The sequence below is a fragment of the Cebus imitator genome, unplaced genomic scaffold (assembly GCF_001604975.1).
Source record: "Cebus imitator isolate Cc_AM_T3 unplaced genomic scaffold, Cebus_imitator-1.0 Scaffold161, whole genome shotgun sequence".
NCBI lineage: Eukaryota > Metazoa > Chordata > Mammalia > Primates > Cebidae > Cebus > Cebus imitator.
The window spans coordinates 1,192,740-1,212,566 of record NW_016107476.1 but is presented as its reverse complement, the minus strand read 5'-3'; positions in this window follow the sequence as shown (position 1 = coordinate 1,212,566).

The window sequence follows — 19,827 nt, the reverse complement described above, 5'->3', positions numbered from 1 at the left end:
TTCCCTTTTCACGATTCTGAGCAGAGAGCAGAGGGAGTTAAATCAGCACCTTTAGAAACTGTGTGATATCCACGTGGTAGATCAATTCAGAGGAAAGAGACTATACAAAGCACCTGGAATCTGGAGCTAATATAATTATCCTCCTTATACTCAAGGAGGCAGATCCACAGGCAGGGTCAGGAGCGAGACTGAATTATGAGAAAGGGCACTGGTTGGATAACTGGTTGGATATAGTAGAATAAAGGGAAGGCAGAATTGAAGGTAAACCTGGAGGTTTGCAGCCTGGTTAAAAGAGGAATAGTGATGGTATTAACCAACAGAGTTGGTAGGCAGAAGGAGCAGCTAATTGCTTTAGGGGCTGACGGTTCAGAAGGTAGGAGTCAAATTTGCTTGTAAAAATCGAATCTTACCTAGCATGAGTCATGTGGAACAACCCAACAAATAAACAGTTTTGGAGGTCAGGAAATGACAGTTCTCCTGGATGCTCATCCAGGGCTTTGCTCAAGGCACTTTCCTGCACTGGGATTCCCATGGGCAGCTAGATACAGGGAGTTGGAGCTCAGGAAAGAAGCAGACTAAAAATGTAGATTTGCGGGGGATGTCTTGCCTGACCAGTGTGGAAACTTGGATGAACGTAAGGAAGAAACTGCTTCTTTCTAAGGCTTTCTCTTCCCCTCAAATATCGTTGTCTGTGATTGGGCTGCAAACCTGTTCTTGAACCAGTCAATAGCGTGACTTTCTTGGACGAATCATCTGGAATGGGGTTTGAGGCAGGGATGGAACAAATGTCTGGAAGTCAACCAATCTACCCAGAGCATGTATGTCCTGATGAATCTTGTGGGTCACCAAGAGAAAGCACTCTTGAGAGATCTTCACTCTGGTTTAAATACAGAATGATTTTTGTGCACTCAGTTTTAGGCAGTGTCTCAGCCCATTCACGTTGCTATAACAAAATACTTCAGACTGGGTAATTTCTAAACAAGAGAAATTTATTGCTCACCATTCTGGAGGCTGAGAAGTCCAAGATGAAGGTGCCAGTGGCTTTGGTGTCAGATAAGGGCTGTCAAAGATGGCATCTTCTAGGCTCATCCTCACAAGGTGGAAAGGGGCACCTTTAAACCCCTTTTATAAGGGCACTAATTTCATTCATAAGACTGGAGCCCTTGTGACTTAATCACTTCCCAAAAGGCTCCTTTTTTTAACATCACCACCGAAAAGGGGACATGAATTCTGGAGGAACACTTTGAGACTACAGTGGGTAACTGTGCTACCAAGGCAGTAACAGGAGAGTCTTCAGATAAAGATTGAGAAGAAATGGCTAGCAAGATAGAAGAACAAGATGCCCACAACCACAGGCACGTTAGACCAGAGAAGTTAAGGAGCTGAACACTTCCTCTAAAGACTTTATTTTAACCTTCATCCAAAACGTAATTTTCAGGTGTTGACCTCAAGTAATGAGCATCCACATTTTGAATAGCCTGCTTCTCTTCCCCTCCTCTCACCTATGCCCCATATGTTCTGCTTTTAAGATTCCACAAGCCAAGAGATTCTACTTAGAGCATCATCTAGAAACAGACCAGCACCCACAAACCAGGACAGCAAATGTGTCTGATATGGTTGGCTGTATCCCCGTCCAAATCTCATCTTTAATTGTGGTTCCTATAATCCCCATGTGTTGTGGGAGAGACCCAGTGGCAGATAATTGAATCATGGGGTAGGTTTTTCCCAAGCTATTCTCATGATCTCACAAGATCTGATGATTTGATAAGGGGCTTCCACCTTTGCTCAGTTCTCATTCTTCTCCTCCCTGCCACCATGTGAGGAAGGACATGTTTGTTTCCCCTTCTGCTAGGATTGTGAGTTTCCTGAGCCCTCTCCAACCCTGCAGAACTGTGAGTCAACTAAACCTCTTTTCTTTATTATTTACCCTGACTTGGACAGTTCTTTATAGCAATGTGAGAATGGACTAATACAGTGTCCAAACCACTGAGAACCAAGTTCTGGAGTAGGGCCATGCATGCTTGTATTTCCCATCACATATATAATTCTGCAGAACAGCAGAGAGCAGAAGTTGCCAACAAGAAAGTTAATGGCCAAGCCTGGTGCTATTCCGAGACCCCATGGAGGGTGCCAGAACTCAGCAAAGTTCACAGATGGAGCCCACTTAAGGAAAATGGCACCTTCTAAAAACCAGTATGGCATCAGTATTAATTGCCAATAGGGAGGGGAAAACAGAGGCCATCACAGGCAGAAGGGAGCTGTGGTCGCCTGCTTCTGAAAGAAGGCGGCTCTTCATACCAGTCCACTCAGTTGCAGACACCTGCTGAGGAGGAAAGTGCTCCCTTGGGCAAGCATTCAGCAGAAAAGCCCTTCGACCTGATACATTTTATCCATTGCTCACTGACCCTCAGTTACACCAAATGGCCCAGTTGCAGTCCACAGCCTCATTTGTTTGCTCACCCAGCTGCCTGGCTTTAGAAACCTGAAGAGTTAATGGTGGAAAAATAAACTTGGTGCATGCACTTTTAATAGGTGTAATGTTTGCTGCCTGCAGATACACAAATGGCACTGTTGCTAGCTGAGTTTTTCTTCCAATGAGACAGAGATTAATTACAAGAGGTAAGCAATGAACCCCATTCATGAATTTGGGACCAGGCAGTGGCAAAGACAGAGACATTATTGGGAATGTCTACACCCATGATGCCTGTCAGAGGAGGACTCCAACAGATGGGCTTTAAATGCATGCACTTTAGAGAAGTGTTTCTTCCTCCATGGCTGGAAAAGCAAATCCACCAGGCTCTCTAAGGAGAGAATCTGGATGCAGAACAATAATGTCCACCATCTGCATTTCAAAGTCACTGCAGACATGGCTCAGGAATTAGAAGAGAAGTTTGAATAAATATCTCATGGAAGTCACTTTTACTCACTGCTCTTGCGGGCTGGCTAATCAGTCAAAACAACAACTGTTACTGACATGCAGCATTCATAAATTTGATACTAAAGCATAGCCAAGAGACCCCTATCCCTTTGAACTTCTGTCAGCCCATTAAGCTACTCCCAGTGAGTGGAAACTGGTGACCTTGAGAAGGGAAAATGATGAAGCTAATAAAAGAGCTGTGCTGACCTAGTAAGAGTTGGGACACTGAGGCTTTGGGATCTTTCTGAGAAAACGCTCCCCTTTGTTGGATGAATGGGCATTCATAAAGCTCTATTCTTTTCCAAGGTGTGTGTCCCTGAAATGTTCTAGTATTCTGGAGTCTGAGATTCCTGTTTACCCCAATACCTACAATAAGATGATATAGTGTCCAACGGGCTGTGCACACTCTCTGCTCCCTCCTCTGGGCAGGGTCTTAGCTCCAAGGGGCCACATAAACCAGGACTAGTCCTACAGCTCGGGAAGGTAGACCAGCTATCATCTTGGGAGGAAGGATCCTACAGTAAGAATAGATGGGGTAAGCACGTAGAGGAAGGAAGGGTGGGAGGTAAGTGGAAAAGGGGAAACCTCCCCTTTACATTTTAAGGTTGCCATCTGGTTTGTTTGTTACTGTTTCGCCAGCACCCAGAACAGGAACTGGCTTGTAGTAAGTTGTTGTCTGAACAGTCTTGCATCTGTCTCCAAAATCTTTTGTAGAATAGTAATTCTTATACCTTAGTGCTCATTCATGGGTCTTACCACAGAGCTATCATATTGCAATCTGAGAGTGGTGGTTGAATGGGACTAAAATCTTCACTTTCACAGCTCCACAGGCTGGTCTGCAGACCATACTTTTAGAAATATTGCATAGGATCTTAAGATGGGCTTTCTTTCTGGAATGCAAATGTAATGAGACACTCAGGAGCCAGAACCTTCAGAGTCCTGCAAACCATAGCATCTTGTTCTTGGTTTTGATCTGAATCTGTAAGCCAGTCAATCATTATTTACTCATCAAAACAGACAGTTAGAAGGAAGGGAGACATTCAACTGTCTTTCTTTCTTGTACTATGAATAATCTCTTGTATATTCTATTTTTGACAATGAAATATAAATTAATCAAAGACAGAATGTCCTATTTGATTATAGGAGCCATCCTTGAATGAGAGCCCTTGCATGAAACATTAACTTCAAGCAATGTTCTGTCTGAGCTAGCTCATAATGGCCAATTGTATATATTTCTTCTCAGCTCCCTGTTCAGCGAAGCCATGTTCGTAGCTTGAAATTAACCATGATGGGAATATTTACACTACAGCAATTGGCAAGTGTTATAAATCAGAGCTTTTGTTAATCCTCTAGCAAAACACCACTGGCTTTGGCTTGACCAGTCACATCTGCTCTGAAGGTGCAAAATCTTACTTTGCAGTTCCAGAGAGAGTGAGAGCAGAAAGCTGCCACAACAATGCCACATCATCACTGGGGCCAGGGCTAAATGCATAACCGTATGGTCCCTGCGGGATGCCATGATGGCAGGGATAATGTGACCTTCTGTGTTATACTGCAGAGCCTTCTGGGCACCCCTGGACACTTTTCTGCCTACAGTCTTCCCTTCTCTGACCCCATCTACACTTATCATTTTATTTTGTTGACCAACCAACATACATTTCCTGAACACTTATGTGCCTATCCTTGTGCCTGGCACTGAGGGGCTAGCAAAGGTGTTTGTGGCTTGTCTCTAATGGAATTGAGATTGGGGAAATAGAGCCAGTGCCTATGAACACATTCACGAACAATAAAATGAAAACTGGCAGAAACCTAATGTTCAGAAATGACAGAAACCAGGGTATACTGGAGGCCTCCAACTGAATTCCTTGCTCCTCTGTCATCCTGCACATGCCTGCACCTCCCTCCATTCTGCCAGTAACCTCACTATATTCTAATGTCCTGTTCACACTTGTGTCTCCTCTGCACCTGCCCCTGGAACTCCACAGGATAGAACTGTGGTCTGATGACCTTTATAGCCACACTGTGTACATCACAGTTTCCAGCAGATGTCTGACGGAGGGGTAAGTGGACGGGTGGATGATTTGAGCCTGAAAAGTAGAAAGGACTCAAAAGTCAAGCAAGAGATGGGAATGTAGGTGGGGCTGGGATAGTGACAGATTAAAAAAAAAACAAAAAACACTTGCAAAACACTCAACACTGAACTTGAACCAGAAGCCTTAAGAAGTTGGTCTGCCTGAAGCTAGACATGCCTACTGCATGTTGGGGGAGCAAAAGGGAATGAGGTGGAAGGGGACAGTAAGACTCAGAGGAGCTTGGAGCTGGCTGAGTAGGTCAGAGATGTTCTAATTATGCTCTTCCAAAGAAGCCCGTAGCACCACAGAGGCACTTCAGGAGTTCTGTAAATAATTTAAATTTAATTTTCCAAATTACATATTTTGTACAGTAATACAATTACACCGGCACACACAAATTTGATTTACACTAAATTATAACACATTGTTGACCTCCAGTGGTAACTTGTGCTACTAGATCAACTCTCTGAATAAAACTCTGGTCATAGATGTTTAATGGAAGACTCTTCTAAGATTGCAGTATGTGCTATTAAACTGTAAATGGTCCCAGTTTGACTGGAGTGAATCAAGATTTTTTTTCCATTTTGTACAATTTAAACCACAAATAAACAAATAAACCATATACAAATAAACTTTTGTTGAGGCTGATAGATTACCATTTTTTTCCATAGACACAGATTTCAAAGTTTTAGGTTCATTATTCTCATTGACTGACTTCATTATATTCACAAACATTTAATCATTTGAACTCATGAAGGAAATTTATATTAATGCTGCATGGTACCTAAGCAGAAACACAGACATTAAAATTTTTGAAATCTTATTGAGCTAAAGCTAAAAAGCAACCAAGGAAACCCAATTTGCCTTTAAAAAGCCAAAACTTACCATCTTGTGAGAAGTGGTGATGGGCTAATGGTTTCTTTGTTTTGGGAAAAACACCACACTGGAGTCTTTCGTTATGGAAATGTCAAGACAGAACACTCTTCTGAAATGGAGATGCTTGAGATTCAAGCTGTGGCTTTAAGAAGCTAAAAACTGCTTTGGGAGCGAAGAGGGCAGTTGGTCTGGGTTGAGGGAGGGGCAGAAGCAAAGATGCTTCTGGGTAGACATTACTGATTAAATTATGTCCTCTAAAAGATATGTTGAATTCCTAACCTCCCATATTTTCAAATAGGACTTAATTTAGAAATAGGGTCTTTACAGAGGTGTTACCAGACCCCACCACTTACCCAAAGTTAGCTTTTGGGTTGCAGATTTTCTCAGTATTGTCCCTTTTGTGGTTACCGGAAAAATGTTACTGGAAAGGGATCCCAATTCAGACCTCAAGAGAGGGTTGTTGGATCTTGTGCAAGAAAGAATTCGAGGCAAATCCATAGAGTAACGTGAAGGCAAGTTTATTAAGAAAGTAAAGAGATAAAGAATGGCTACTCCGTAGACAGAGCAGCCCCAAGGACTGCTGGTTGCCTGTATTTATGGTTATTTTTTGATTATATGCTAAACATGGGATTATTGTTCAGCATATAATCCCTTTTTAGAATATATAGGGTAACTTCCTGATGTTGCCATGGCATTTGTAAACTGTCATGGCGCTGGTAAGAGTGTAGCAGTGAGGACGACCAGAGGTCACTCTCATTGCCATCTTGGTTTTGGTGGGTTTTGGCTGGATTCTTTACTGCAACCCATTTTGCCAGCCAGGTCTTCATGACCTTTATCTTGTGCTGATTTCCTAACTCATCCTGTGACTTAGAATCCCTTAACTTTCTTAGAATGCAGCCCAGCATGTCTTAGCCTTATTTTACCCAACCCCTATTCAAGATGGGGTTGCTCTGGTTTAAACACCTCTGACAGTGGTAATCAAGTTAAAGATGAGATTGTTAGGGTAGGTTCCATTCCAATATGACTGGCTTCTTCCTGAAAAGGGGAAATATGGAGACAGAAATAAGACATACATACAGGTAACACCATGTGGAGATTACAGTTATGTTGCCACAAGCCAAGGAACTACCAGAAACTAGGACAGATACTGTCCAAGAGCCTTCAGAGGAGGCATCACTCTGCTGATACTTCAATTCAGGCTGTTGGCCTCCAACATATTTCTGTTAAGTTGTTCACTTTGTGTTTTTTGCTACAATAGCTCCAGGACACAAGAGAGTAGGCCAGGGCTGATTTTGTAGATAATAGAGTTGTCATGGCATCTGTCACCCACCTAGCCCGTTAGATAGGATCCAAGCCTCTGTGGCTAGGAGAGGTCAGCCCATGAGGGAAAGTTGCAAGATAATTGAGCACAAGGCTGCAGATTCAAGTTACAAGTTCATCATCTATTGGGATTCTACAGGAAGTTGTTTGAAAAAGGAATTCTAGTATTTAAAAGAACTCTTATGGCAGATCATAGGAAAAATTTGAACTTCATAGTTGCAAAACAAAGGTATTTTAGGAAATCCATTTGTTGGTATTGTGCAATGTGTTTGGTATGAGAAGAGATGGGGCAGAAATGAGCTCAGAAGTTCTGGGAACACAATCCTGAGCCCCCATGGTTGATGTCCAGTAAATTCTATTGGGTTGGACAGTCAATGCATAGGAAGAGTTAGGGAGGGTGAGAAGGACTGGGTTTCATAGTTGTTTAGGAACTGCAGGTTAGACATGGTAGACATGCCAGACAGCTCAAGTCACTCAGCCTGGGCCAGAGCAGCCATACATCCAGTCACTCAGAAGCCTGCTCTTGCTTAGAGCACAACATTTGCTGGAAAAGTGATTTGGCCTCTGAACAGGGATCTCTCAGGAGCCCTTGGTTATCATCATCTAGAGTCTAGCCTGCACCTTGCTGCTGAGCTCTTGAGGCCACTATGCACTCTCCAATGAGAAGAGGTGGTGACTGGACAGCACTTCTGCTTAGGTTCCTCTGGTTTTTCTATTTAATCTGTTGACCTCAAAAGGAGACCTCACTGTTCTGAGGGCCTTATTCCTGTCTTAGCCTCTTCCCTTTAATTGACAAATAGGGAGAGAAGGGAAGAGGAGGGAGGGCAGAGTAGGCCTGCAGATCTGTCAGAAGGGGGCTTTTGAAGACCTCTCCCCAAGAATTTGGGTCTGCCTGAGCTTCTCACAATGGTTAACCTTGAACTTGGCTCAGGAGAATCACCTTTTAACATCTTTATCCCCAGTTTTGAGGTCACCTGACTCTTAGTCAGTGCTACTTTCTGGGCTGATGAGTCAGGCAGATGGTTATCTACTGCCCTGTGGCATCCTGAACTGGTCTTGCTGCCTGACTATTATAGGAAAGTCCTGATTTTACATCATTCTCGCTCTTCAATAAAGCTTATTATATGTATAATTCAATATAATTTCACATGTATACTTTGTAGGGTTTTGTATAAAAATTCAGATCTGGTGTCCCAAATCTGACTCAAAAAAAAAAAAAATCTTGTCTGTGTTTGACTCATGGCTAGTGGACTGGAAGTCAGAGCCAGAAGACATGGGAGTTTAAAAGGTCCTCATATTACCTGCGCTGTTGTCAAAAAATTGTTTTTGAGGCTCAAACAAAATCCTTTGCAATTTACAAAATGCTGTGCACATATAAGGACTTGCTGGTTGGCAGAATACACCCTTACCAGGTAGTGCCACAAATGGTTTATGCTCTCTTCTTGTTCTGGCTGTGTCTATTCACATTTGCCTGGTCTTTGTAGCTGGTTGCTCTTCAGAACTTACAGGAATTCACGAGAGCATTGACCCCCATTGAAGGTGGTGCTTAAACTTCCAGGTATGGAGCAAGATGCCTGCCTAATGACCTACCTGGGCCTCTCAGAGCAGCAGATCATGGGACAGGATTATAGCCTCTCCCTCACCCCAGACATATTACCCACAGATCTGTAACAGGGACAGGATTCTCACTAACATGGTAGGATTTGGGGCTAATTAATAGGCTGTCATGTTTGTGGAGAGGGAAAATATATGTTCTTATATTTGGGATAGTTGCTGAAGTCATTGGTCCTTCACCATACATTGCCAAGGACATGCCCCAGTATGAGGCTGGGATAGGTGAGTTTCGATGAAAGGAAAATCCACGTGCTTTCAACATAAGTGACTTTTCCCAGCACGGCTTGCCCTTCTCCTCATGCCTCAGGGGTAAAATTTTCCAGATACTTACATCCCTATCTGACTTTATTTTTTCTGACTCACAGCCCTAAGCCTTTGAACAAGCACTTAATGAACTGTTTCATACATGAAGATCATCGGCCCTGGCCCTTTTTGGCTTCCTTAAATTAGTCCCTTTCCCTGTCTAGCTCTATTTTTTTATCTTTAATCCCATTTCTGTGATACTTTAACTCCTATCATCAGCTAATCTTCAAGTTTCTTGGAGGTAGGAATGATAGATTTATTGGTTATGGGTATATTTCACCCTGTAAGACCTAGCCAGGTGCAAAGCACTTTAGATTATGCCACATGAGCCCTTGTTGGCTGACTTGTGAATGAACAAGCTTTAACTCAGTGTAGCCATGATGGAAGAAAGTTCTGATTTCCTCATCCACATTTCCTTAAGCGGTTGTGTTAATAACAGTCATAGTGGCTAGCATTTACTGAACATTCTCTTTGCATCTGAGCGTGTGCTGACTTATCTCATTTAAGCCCCAGAGCTGAGCTATCCAATATGGTAGCCACTAATCACTTGTGACTACTGGTGAATCTGAATTGAAATCCACTTTCAGTATAAAATAGACACTGGATTTCAAAGACTTGAAAGGCTGCATTCTGGATCTATTTAGTTAGATACAAATGTAATTTAATTTCACCTGTTTTATTTTTACTTTCTAAAATATAGTTACTAGAAAATTTAAAATTACATACATGGTTTATATTGGTAGCTTTCAGTCTGTTCCTGTTGGACAGTACTGCAGCATAGCAATAATCACAGGTATTATTTTCATTTTGTAGGTGAGGACAATTGAGCTTAGAGAGGTTAACAAATGACTTGAGGTCATATGGTCAATATCCTCAGGAGCTAGCATTTGATCCTAGGCCTGTCTGGCTCTGAACACTATACACATGACCCCTGCATTTTACTGTTGCTAAAATTTATGACTAAGTGTAGTTTCATTCCAAGCAAGAGAATAGAGCCACCCACGGGCTGATGGAGGAGGCCGTGTGTGTGTGTGTGTGTGTCAACCAGTATCAAGTATATTGTAAAAGCCTCAGCACTCCTTGACCCAGCCTGAGCTGGGAGCTCTTAGTGTCCAAGTTCTACCCCCGAGGCCCCAGCCTGTACACCTTGCACAGCCCACCTCACCATAGGAGGTTGGCTGGCTTGTTCAGTGTCTTCTACCAGGAACACAGCACACAGTTGTCACTCCATATGAGTGTGTTGATTGATGGAGGATGGAGCTGAGTGAATTTTTCTCTGATATATTCTTGAGGTCAGACAGAGGTCAGAATGACAACCTTCCTGGGCCGACAGGATGACTGGGCCAGGAACACACTCTGACTTTCGAATCCCATCAAGACCTTCCAGTCTGTCACTCCTATTTATCAGCTTTTAATAAAAGGCATTTCCCTCTCCCTGGTGGCTGGAATAGCAATATTATATATCTGTGGTTTGGGATGTGATGGGAAATTAGTAATTTACTCAGGGAAGCTGAGCAGGGGAAGAGAAGAGAGAATGGAAGCACCACCTGGAATTTGGGAGCATTTTCTAGACATGTTTTTGAGAGCACCTTTATTTTCAGAAACAGCAGGAACAAACCAGTCTTTAAAGATAGAGCCTTTATTGCTTGTCTCAAAAATATCCAAACACAGTGGGGTTGTACAAGTGTCACACAAGAAATTAGGTTTCTCTTTTTCCCTGCAAGAACAAATGTTTACAAGTGTGTCATTGGCTCAGTCTCACGGTGAGAAACATAAATAAACGATTTTGCATTGCTTTGTACCCAGAGCAAAAATGAGTGAAAACCGTGTATATGTTTTGGCGGTTGGAGCCTGGAGGCTCTAAGTTGCTTACAGCCGAACATTAGAAAAAAAGCCTCTTCCCCCACCACCCTCACTCCCCATTTCCCGCTTTGTCTGCCTGGCTAAAAAACCAATTAAAAGTTTCCTGGCCATTTGTAGGGCTGTTGACAACAGGTTCCATGTCACTGAACTTTGGCTGCTGTCCTGTTCCTGGAATAACAATGTGAGACTTCTAAACTGGCCTCGATGTTAATCGTGGCCACGGGGGACAGAGCTGTACAGATTGCTAGGGGCTCTGATCCAGTATGTTCATTCATTTATCTTGCTTTTCCCCGACATGGTTGCTGTCAGCTGCAGAGCTAAATACTGAGGCATTCTGAGGTGGTTAACTTCTGCTGAAGCTGAGAAAATAGCTTTCCGAGCCCCTTATCACCAAATCAATCTATCTGGTAAACCCCTGAAACAAGAATAATATGTTTTCGCAAATTCACTTCTGGTGTTTGACGGCCCCGAGAAGTTATTTTTTCTCAATTTAGTTTAATTTGTCTCTTTTTTTTATTTTTGAAAATTGAGTTTTTATTTCCCTTGTTCATTATTCAAAATTCCTTTAGAGACCAAGTTTGTAAGAGCCTCATGTGGATTTTTCTAGATTTTAACCAGATGCTGCCCTGCCCCTGACTCCCCTCTGGCTCTAAGCACTGAGAAAACAGCTTTCAGAAGGACCATAAGCCAAGTGGACCTGGAAGCTGCTCCTTAAATGTGTTTTAGGTTAACTTCTTGGCCCTAGGGTCCTGTCACCTTGAGCCGTCTTTCCCCTTGAGCTCTAGAGGGTAGAGGGTAAGGCTGTCACAACTGATTCAGGTCTTTACTCGCTCACCTGGCAGAGACTGGGAGCCAGGACCCATAGGGGGATGGTAGAGATGGCAAGGCCAAAGTCAGAGCTGTCCTTTGAAAATTAATGTCAACGACGTATGAAATTAGAATATTTTCACAGCTACATAAAAATGTAAAAAAGAAACACATGACATTATTTTAATAAAATTTGCAACACAATATATTCAAAATATTTCAACATGGAATAAATCTAAACACAATAATGAGATATTTTAATTTTTTTATAGGAAGTCTGGAAACTTCAGTGCATTTATTACTGATAACACATCTCAAGTCAGCTTAGCCACATTGCAAGTGCTCTTGAGCCACATGTGGCTGGTGGCTCCCATGTGGGGCACCCATGTCTAAGTTAACAGACCTGATATGGTTTTGCTATGTGACCCCACCCACATCTCATCTTGAATTGTAATTCCCATGTGTCGAGGGAGGGAGGTGATTGGATCATGGGGTGGTTTCCCCACACTGTTCTCATGGTAATGAGTGCATTCTCACCAGATCTGATGGTTTTATAAGGTAGTTTGCCCTGCTCTCTCACTTTCTCTTGCCTTTCACCATGTAAGACATGACTGCTTCCCCTTCCACCATGATTGTAAGTTTCCTGAGGCTTCCCCAGCCATGAGGAACTATGAGTCAATTAAACCTCTTTCCTTTATAAATTATTCCAGTCTCGTATTTCTTAATAGCAGTGTGAAAAGGGACTAATACATGACCCCACCCACCCATTGTCCAGAACAGCTATGTGAGGGTTGAAGGAGGATTGTGCTGAGTCAGCATGAGATGTAGACAACATGTCCCTGGATTGAATTACTAGGGAGAAATGAATAAGGTGATGGGGGTTGCTGACTAGAGTTGCCAAAATAGTTCCAGAGGAGACAACACACAGAAGATGCCATGATTTAATCACAGACAGAGGACAGAGGAAACTATAGTCTGGGCTGGAAGCATTAGCATCTCTAGTGCCAGATAAATTAAGGCAGGACATACACTCCCAATGCTGAGTCAACTTTCCTGCAGCCCAGGGAAGGCCTTGGGCACATGACATGTGGTCAGGTGGCAGCCTCTCCATACAGGGAGATGCTGAGGACTTGGCCAGTGTGACCACAGCTCTCGGAGACATTGCTTAAATGCAGCACAACATAGGGGTGACAGGCTGGGACTTCACCTCCAGTCATCTTTGTTATAAATTCTGGCTTTGCAACTTAGCATGCGTGGACTTTGGGTAGATGGCTTAACTTCTCTGAGTAGGTTTGTCTCAACTGAAAGATGAGGACAATAGTGATGCCCTACCTTCTAGGGCAGTTGGCAGGATTACACGGAGTGCTTGGCCCCCTAACTGCTCTTTGTTGTTCAGAACTGGAAAAAAGAAGTCAAGAGTTGGTTTCTGTTACAGGCAGCATTAGCAGGTATAGCACATGCTTCTTTCTGGTCACAGTGAGATGTTTTTAAACCTGAATTAGAGAAGAGGAGAGGGCCAGGTCAGAGGTGGCTCCTGTTGGTTTGGATGGAAAGGGCCGCTTGGTCTATTCAGCTGATGTCTGGCTTTCTTCCTTCCAGGCTCACCCCATTTTGTACCTCCACCACATGTCTGATCACCTCAGTCCTGATCAGGCCCTCCCTTTGTCATACAGCTCTCTTCAAAAATCAGTGACCCAGCTAGTGAAATGTATGGCCTGCAATTCTTCTTTACTGAAGGGAAAAGGGGTGTTAGGAACGATCATTCTGGCATAATCACTGTGTGTGTGTGTGTGTGTGTGTGTGTGTGTGTTCATGTTTCTAAGACAGAAGCCAAGCCCTGGGAGTTATAATATTTTTCACAATATTTGTATTTCTTCTGCATTTCTTTGAATTTAGTTTTCCATTCGTTTGTGTGGGCTATAATTGCATTGCAAGCTTGGTCCAGCCTCCATGTCTCCATCCACAATGGCACCTACATGCATCCCCTGTATGGGAGGGAGGAAGATTGAGGCAGACCCCCCTCCCTATGGAATATGCTTTCTGTAGCTTGGCCCTGGCCCCAGGGCATGAGAAAGACCTGGCCAAACCCCTTAGAGCCAAGAGCTGGCCCATTTCTGAAGGGTCCCAGGCCACAAAGTCCCTTATCACTCCTTTGCCAAGTCCCTGTAATCTTCATTGTCATTATCATCTCCACCATTGATTAAGCTTGTACCATGTGCCAAGCAGCTATGTTCATTTTCTCTAGTCTTCATAATAGTTGCGCAGGATGGGCATTGTAATACCCATGACATAGGTCTCTGACTATAGGAATGATCCCTTATATTCTGGGGCGACTTGCTTCTAGCCTGAGTTACACTTATCCACAGAGAAATAAGCTCTGTTAAGACACAACTCTGTAGGGGAATTGACTGCTTCCCTGCGATTATCTGCTCTGGGCACTATAATTTTGACTGCAAAGTCAGACAGGGTCTGCCCAGTTCAGATACTTATCTGTAACAGCAAGCAGAAATGTTCCTTTACTGGAAGCTTTATAAAGACAGCCCAACAGATTAGTTGAGAACAACTGAAACCACAGTGTGGAGGAAAAACTATATATATTTTATCATAGTCAATTATAATATTTACTACAACTACTATGTCTTTTTTTTGTTTGATGTCTCTTTCCTCCACCTCCTGTTTCTTTTCTTCTCGCTTCTCCTTCCTCATCCTCCTCCTCTTTCCTCCTCCTATTTCTCTTCCTCCTTTTTAAAATTTCTCCTCTTCTTTCTCCTTTTCCTTATTATTGTTACTAGCAGTAGTATTTAGCGAGAGTCTGATTAATTTCTAGTTCATTTCACTAAAGAATTAGTAAATTTTTTTTTTAACAAAAATGGCCTAAAAGAGGAGAGTTATGGTCAAAGCCTGGTACATCTTTTGAGGCATTGTCCGAGTTCTCAGATTCTCTCTGTATGCATCAATCTGTGCTTAGTCTTCCTGCCTAACACTCAAGATTTCACTTTATTGTACTAAGCAGCTGATGCTCAGTCTCTGTATTTGAACTTGCTCAAATTTAAGTACAGAATGATCAATTCAATTGCACAAGCAACTGGATTTTTCTCAAAAAACCCTGCCACAGTGCCACTGCCTGATTGTCTCATTACCCCAGGCACAGCTTCTTACTCTCTTGGCTTGATGCACGACTCTACCTAGGTCCCCTTGAGTTGCCTTTGTTTTCTTTACATGGCCCAATGCCATGAATGGTGGGACATAGTCAAGACATTTTGGGGTTTAGACTGAAAGAGAAAGCTTCCACTGAACAAAAACATCAAGACCATGTGTGACATTATAAAATATTTTTCCTCCTGGATATGAAAGCTCAGGCAAGTCTTCTGATATTATCAGCTCATGCTCATTTGCACAGCGCAGTGGCCAGAGTGAATGGAGAAGTGAGCATATGGTCTCACTGTTGTCATCTGGTCACTTTGTTGCTGTCTTCTAACCATGCTCTGAGTATGAGTGAGGTATAGGATGGGCAGGAGATGGAGGAAAGGAAATAGAACAAAGTATTCTCGAGCAAGAGTTCACCATCTAGAGAGGGGATCTAGACAAGCTCAGAAGATACCATTCTTCAACAACAGTTTCACTGAGCACCAGAGTAAGCCCTGTAGTTAGAGTGTCCTGGGAACTGAGCCAAGGAAAGCACTGTTGACATTCAGTGAAGCTTCCAGGAGAAGGTGGGATAAGGATTGGACATAGACAAGGTCTTGATAGGTGAAAGAGAGCAAGAAGGGATATAACGGAAAAGAATATGTGAAGAATGAAAATGTTCAGTGATGTAACCCATTCCAAGGAGAAAGAAGAGACCAGCCTGGCTGCAAAAGGAAGTTCACACTGAACACAAGTGGGAGAAAAGATCAGAAGGAAAGACCAGTATTCCTCAGCTTGTCTAGGACTGTGCTGTCCAAAATGAGAGTTAGAACACACATGTCGTTAAAGTCACCTTAATTAAAACCAAATGAATAAAAATGCAGTCCCCTGATAGCACTAGTCACATTGCAAGTGCTCAGTAGTCACATGTATCTAGTGCCTGCCCTATAGGGCGCTGCAGTTACAGCGTTTCCATCTCAGCAGAAAGTTCTAATGGACACCCCAGGCTGCTGAATGCTAGTCTGAGGAATATGCACCTTTTCATGAGGGTGTTAAAGAGCCATTTACCGTATTTTAAACAGGTGGTATAAGGGTTAAGTAGCCTAATTTTGTAATGAACACCTGTTTGAGATTTTAGCTAACTCATTAATTAATGAGAGAACAAGTAAGATGTTATGATAGTTCAGTAATTTTTTAAAATTAAAGTGAATTCACATAACATAGAATAGCCATTTTTAAGGGAGTAGCTTAATTTTAAGTTGCGGCTGAGAAAAAGTTTTTAAAGTAGTAATCTGATGGCTATGTGAAGGACGTATTGATAAGGCAAGAGATAAGAAACAGGACAGCAAGTTGGAGGTCTGCTGTAGGGCACTGGGTTTGAGAGGCTCAAGCTTGTATCAAGGATGCAACAGTGGGGTGAGGTGGGTGAGGAAGGGACAGCCACATTTCTAGGAAGAGCCAGTCAGCCTTATCAACTGCATAGAAAAATAAGTGAGAATTAACAGTCACAGATTCCTGAAAAGTGGAGAGGTGACCAGTTTGGAGGGGCAGATGAGTTCAGACAAGCTCCTGACTCTGAATTGGCAGTACGCCATCCAAGGAATGTTTTCTACAAAGCCTTGGAGGCAGGAGTTAGAGAGGAAGCAACATATGGGACTATTATGTCAATGGATGGGTGTGGAAAAGGTGTATGCTGTGTCAACAGAGGAAACAGCAGAAAGGCAAAGTGTGAGCATTGAGGAACGTGCACAGTTAGGGAGAAAGAGGAGTCTGCGGAAAAAAGGGGTAGGTGACAAGGGAGTGGGGAGGGCTGGTTTATTCAGGAAACATGTATTGAGTTCCTGCTGTGTGCCAGGTGTTGTGTAGTACCAAGAATAGGGTGGTGGTGATCAAGCTGCTCTTAGACTTACTGTGTTATGATTCGGGGAGGGAAGAAGATAGAATTTGGGGAAGGGGAAGTGGTCCGCATTATTGAATACTGCCAGAAGGTCAGTGAGGAAAAGCAGCAGTGAGGAAAGCATTTGTGTTAGACAAGAATGCAGCAGTTGCAGGGTGTGGAGTGACAGCAACCAGGGAGAGAGAGAGGGCAGAAGACCAAGGAGTGATTGGCAGATGAGGAAGCAGTGATGGCAGGCATCACCACCATTTCCAGAGGCTTATTAGGAAGAGGAAGAAGGGAGAAAGGATCTCTAGAGGAGGCAGCCGATTTGAGGAGAGGCTTTGAAGTGAGGAATAAGCTGGGTAAGTTACCAAAGAGGGAGGAGCTCAGTGTGGGAGCGATGTTCCCAGGAAGCTGTAAAAGGATGAAATCTTATAGTGCGTAGGTGACCAGTTGTTTTAACAACTTTTTAAAATGAAAAAGTTATGCATGCTCATGGTAAAAATTCAGAGAATAAAAAGATGTCTCTCACACCCTTTCCAGAGGCAACTGTTGGTGCCAGTTCTTTATATATCTTTCCAGAAATACTCTATGCATATGCAACTGTGTGTGTCTGGATGTCTGGATGTGTGTGCATAATCCTAAACCCTTCCTTCTTCCTTTTTATTTACACAATTGGGAGCACACACTGTTCTGTGTCTTGCTTATGTCTATTTTACAAAGAAGCTTTGGGGATCATCTCCTATGTATAGACAGCCATCTAATTATTTTTAATGGCTCCATTTTTAAAATGTGCTATAATTTTTATACCAGCCCCCAATCCACAGGTACTTAGATTGTTTCTGATCGTTTTTCTATTACATGTAACACTGCAAGGGATATCTTATATTAATAGCTCTTTCCTTTTCTTGTTGTGCTGAAACATACAGACATTTTATATACTCATTTTATTGTGCTTTGCTGTACTGAACACCACAGATACTGCATTTTCTAAAAATTAAAGGTTTGTAGTAACCTTGCATTGAACAAACCTATGGGTGCCATTTTTTCCAACAGCATGTACTCACTTTGTGTCTGTGTCATATTTTGGTAATTCTTGCAATATTTCAAACATTTTCATGACAATTATATCTGCTATGGTTATTTGTGATCAGTGACCTTTAATTTTACTATTGTAATAGTTTTAGAGTGCCACAAGCCATGCCCATATAAAATAACAAACTTAATAGATAAATGTTGCCTGTGTTCTGACTGCTGTACTGACCAGCCTGCCTCTCTCCCTCTCCTCAGACTCCTCTATTCCCTGTGACACAACAATACTGAAATTGAGTCAACTAACAATCCTATAATGGCTTCTAAGTATTCAGATGAAGGGAAGAGTCACATATCTCTCACTTTAAATCAAAAGCTAGCAATGATTAAGCTTAGTGAGGAAGGTGTGTTGAATGCCGAAGTAGGCCAAATTCTAGGCCTCTTGCAGCAGTTAGGCAAGTTGCAAATTCAAAGTAGAAGTTCTTGAAGGAAATTAAAAGTGCTACTCCAGTGAACACATGAATGATAAGAAGTAAAATGGCTTAATTGCTGATGTAAAGTCGTCTGGAAAGAAGATCAAACCAGCCACAACATTCTCTTAAGCCAAAGCCTAATCCAGAGCAAGGCTCTAACTCTTTTCAATTCTATGAAGGCTAAAACAGCTAATAAAGAAACAGAACAAAAGTTTTAAGCTAGCAGAGGTTGGTTTATGAAGTTTAAGAAAGGACATCATCTTCATAACTTTGAAGGGCAAGGGGAAGCAGCAAGTGATGATGTAGAAGCTACATCAAGTTATCCAGAAGACCTAACTAAGATAATTGATGAAATGCCTACACCAAAGAATAGATTTTCAATGCAAACAAAAAAACAACCTTCTATTGGAAGAAGATGCCATCTAGGACTTTCATAGATAAGAGAAGTCAATGTCTAGCTTTAAATCTTCAAAGGACAAGCTAACTCTCTTGTTAAAAGCAAATGCAGCTGGTGACTTTAAGCTGAAGCCAATACTTGTTTACCGTTCCAAAACTCCTAGGGTCCTTACCAGTTTTACTAAATCTACTCTGCCTGTGCTCTATAATGGGAACAACAAAACTTGGATAGCAACACATCTGTTTATAGCATGGTTTCCTGAATATTTTGAACATACTGTTAAGAACTACTGCTCAGAAGAAAGGTTGCCTTTCAAAATATTTCTGTTCATTGACAATGCACTTAGCCACCCAAGAGCTCTGATGGAGATGTACAAGGAAATTACTATTGTTTTTATGCCTGCTAACATCCATTCTGCAGCTCATGGATTAAGGAGTAATTTTGACTTTCAGGTTTTGTTATTTAAGAAATGGTTATTAGCAGGGCATGATTGCTCATACCTGTAACCCTATCACTTTGGGAGGCTGAGGCAGGAGGACTGCCTGAGGCTAGGAGCTCAAGACCAGCCTGAGCAACATAGTGAGACCCTCTGTCTAGAAAATATAAAGACAAATTTTTAAAATTAGCCAGACATAGTGGTGTGAGCCTATAGTCCCAGATACTTGGGAGGCTGAGGCAGGAGGATCATTTGAGCCCAGGAATTTGAGGCTGCAGTGAGCCATGATTTTGCCACTCTACTCCAGCATGGGTAATGGAGCCAGATCCTGTCTCAAGAGAAGTACATTTCCTATGGCTATAGCTGCCATAGGTAGTGATTCCTCTGATGGATCTGGGTAAATTTAAAACCTTTTAGGAAGAATTTACTATTCGAGATGCCATTGTTAAAATTTATGATTCATGAAAGGAGGTTGAAATATCAACATTAGCAGGAGTTTGGAAGAAGTTAATTCCAACCCTTAGGAATGACTTGGAGGAATTCAAGACCCGAAGGTAATTGCAGATGTAGTGGAAATAGTAGCAAGGTAACTAGAATTAGAAGTGAAGCCTTTGGGAGGCCGAAGCAGGTGGATCACGAAGTCAAGAGATCGAGACCATCCTGGTCAACATGGTAAAACCCCGTCTCTACTAAAAATACAAAAAAAAAAAAA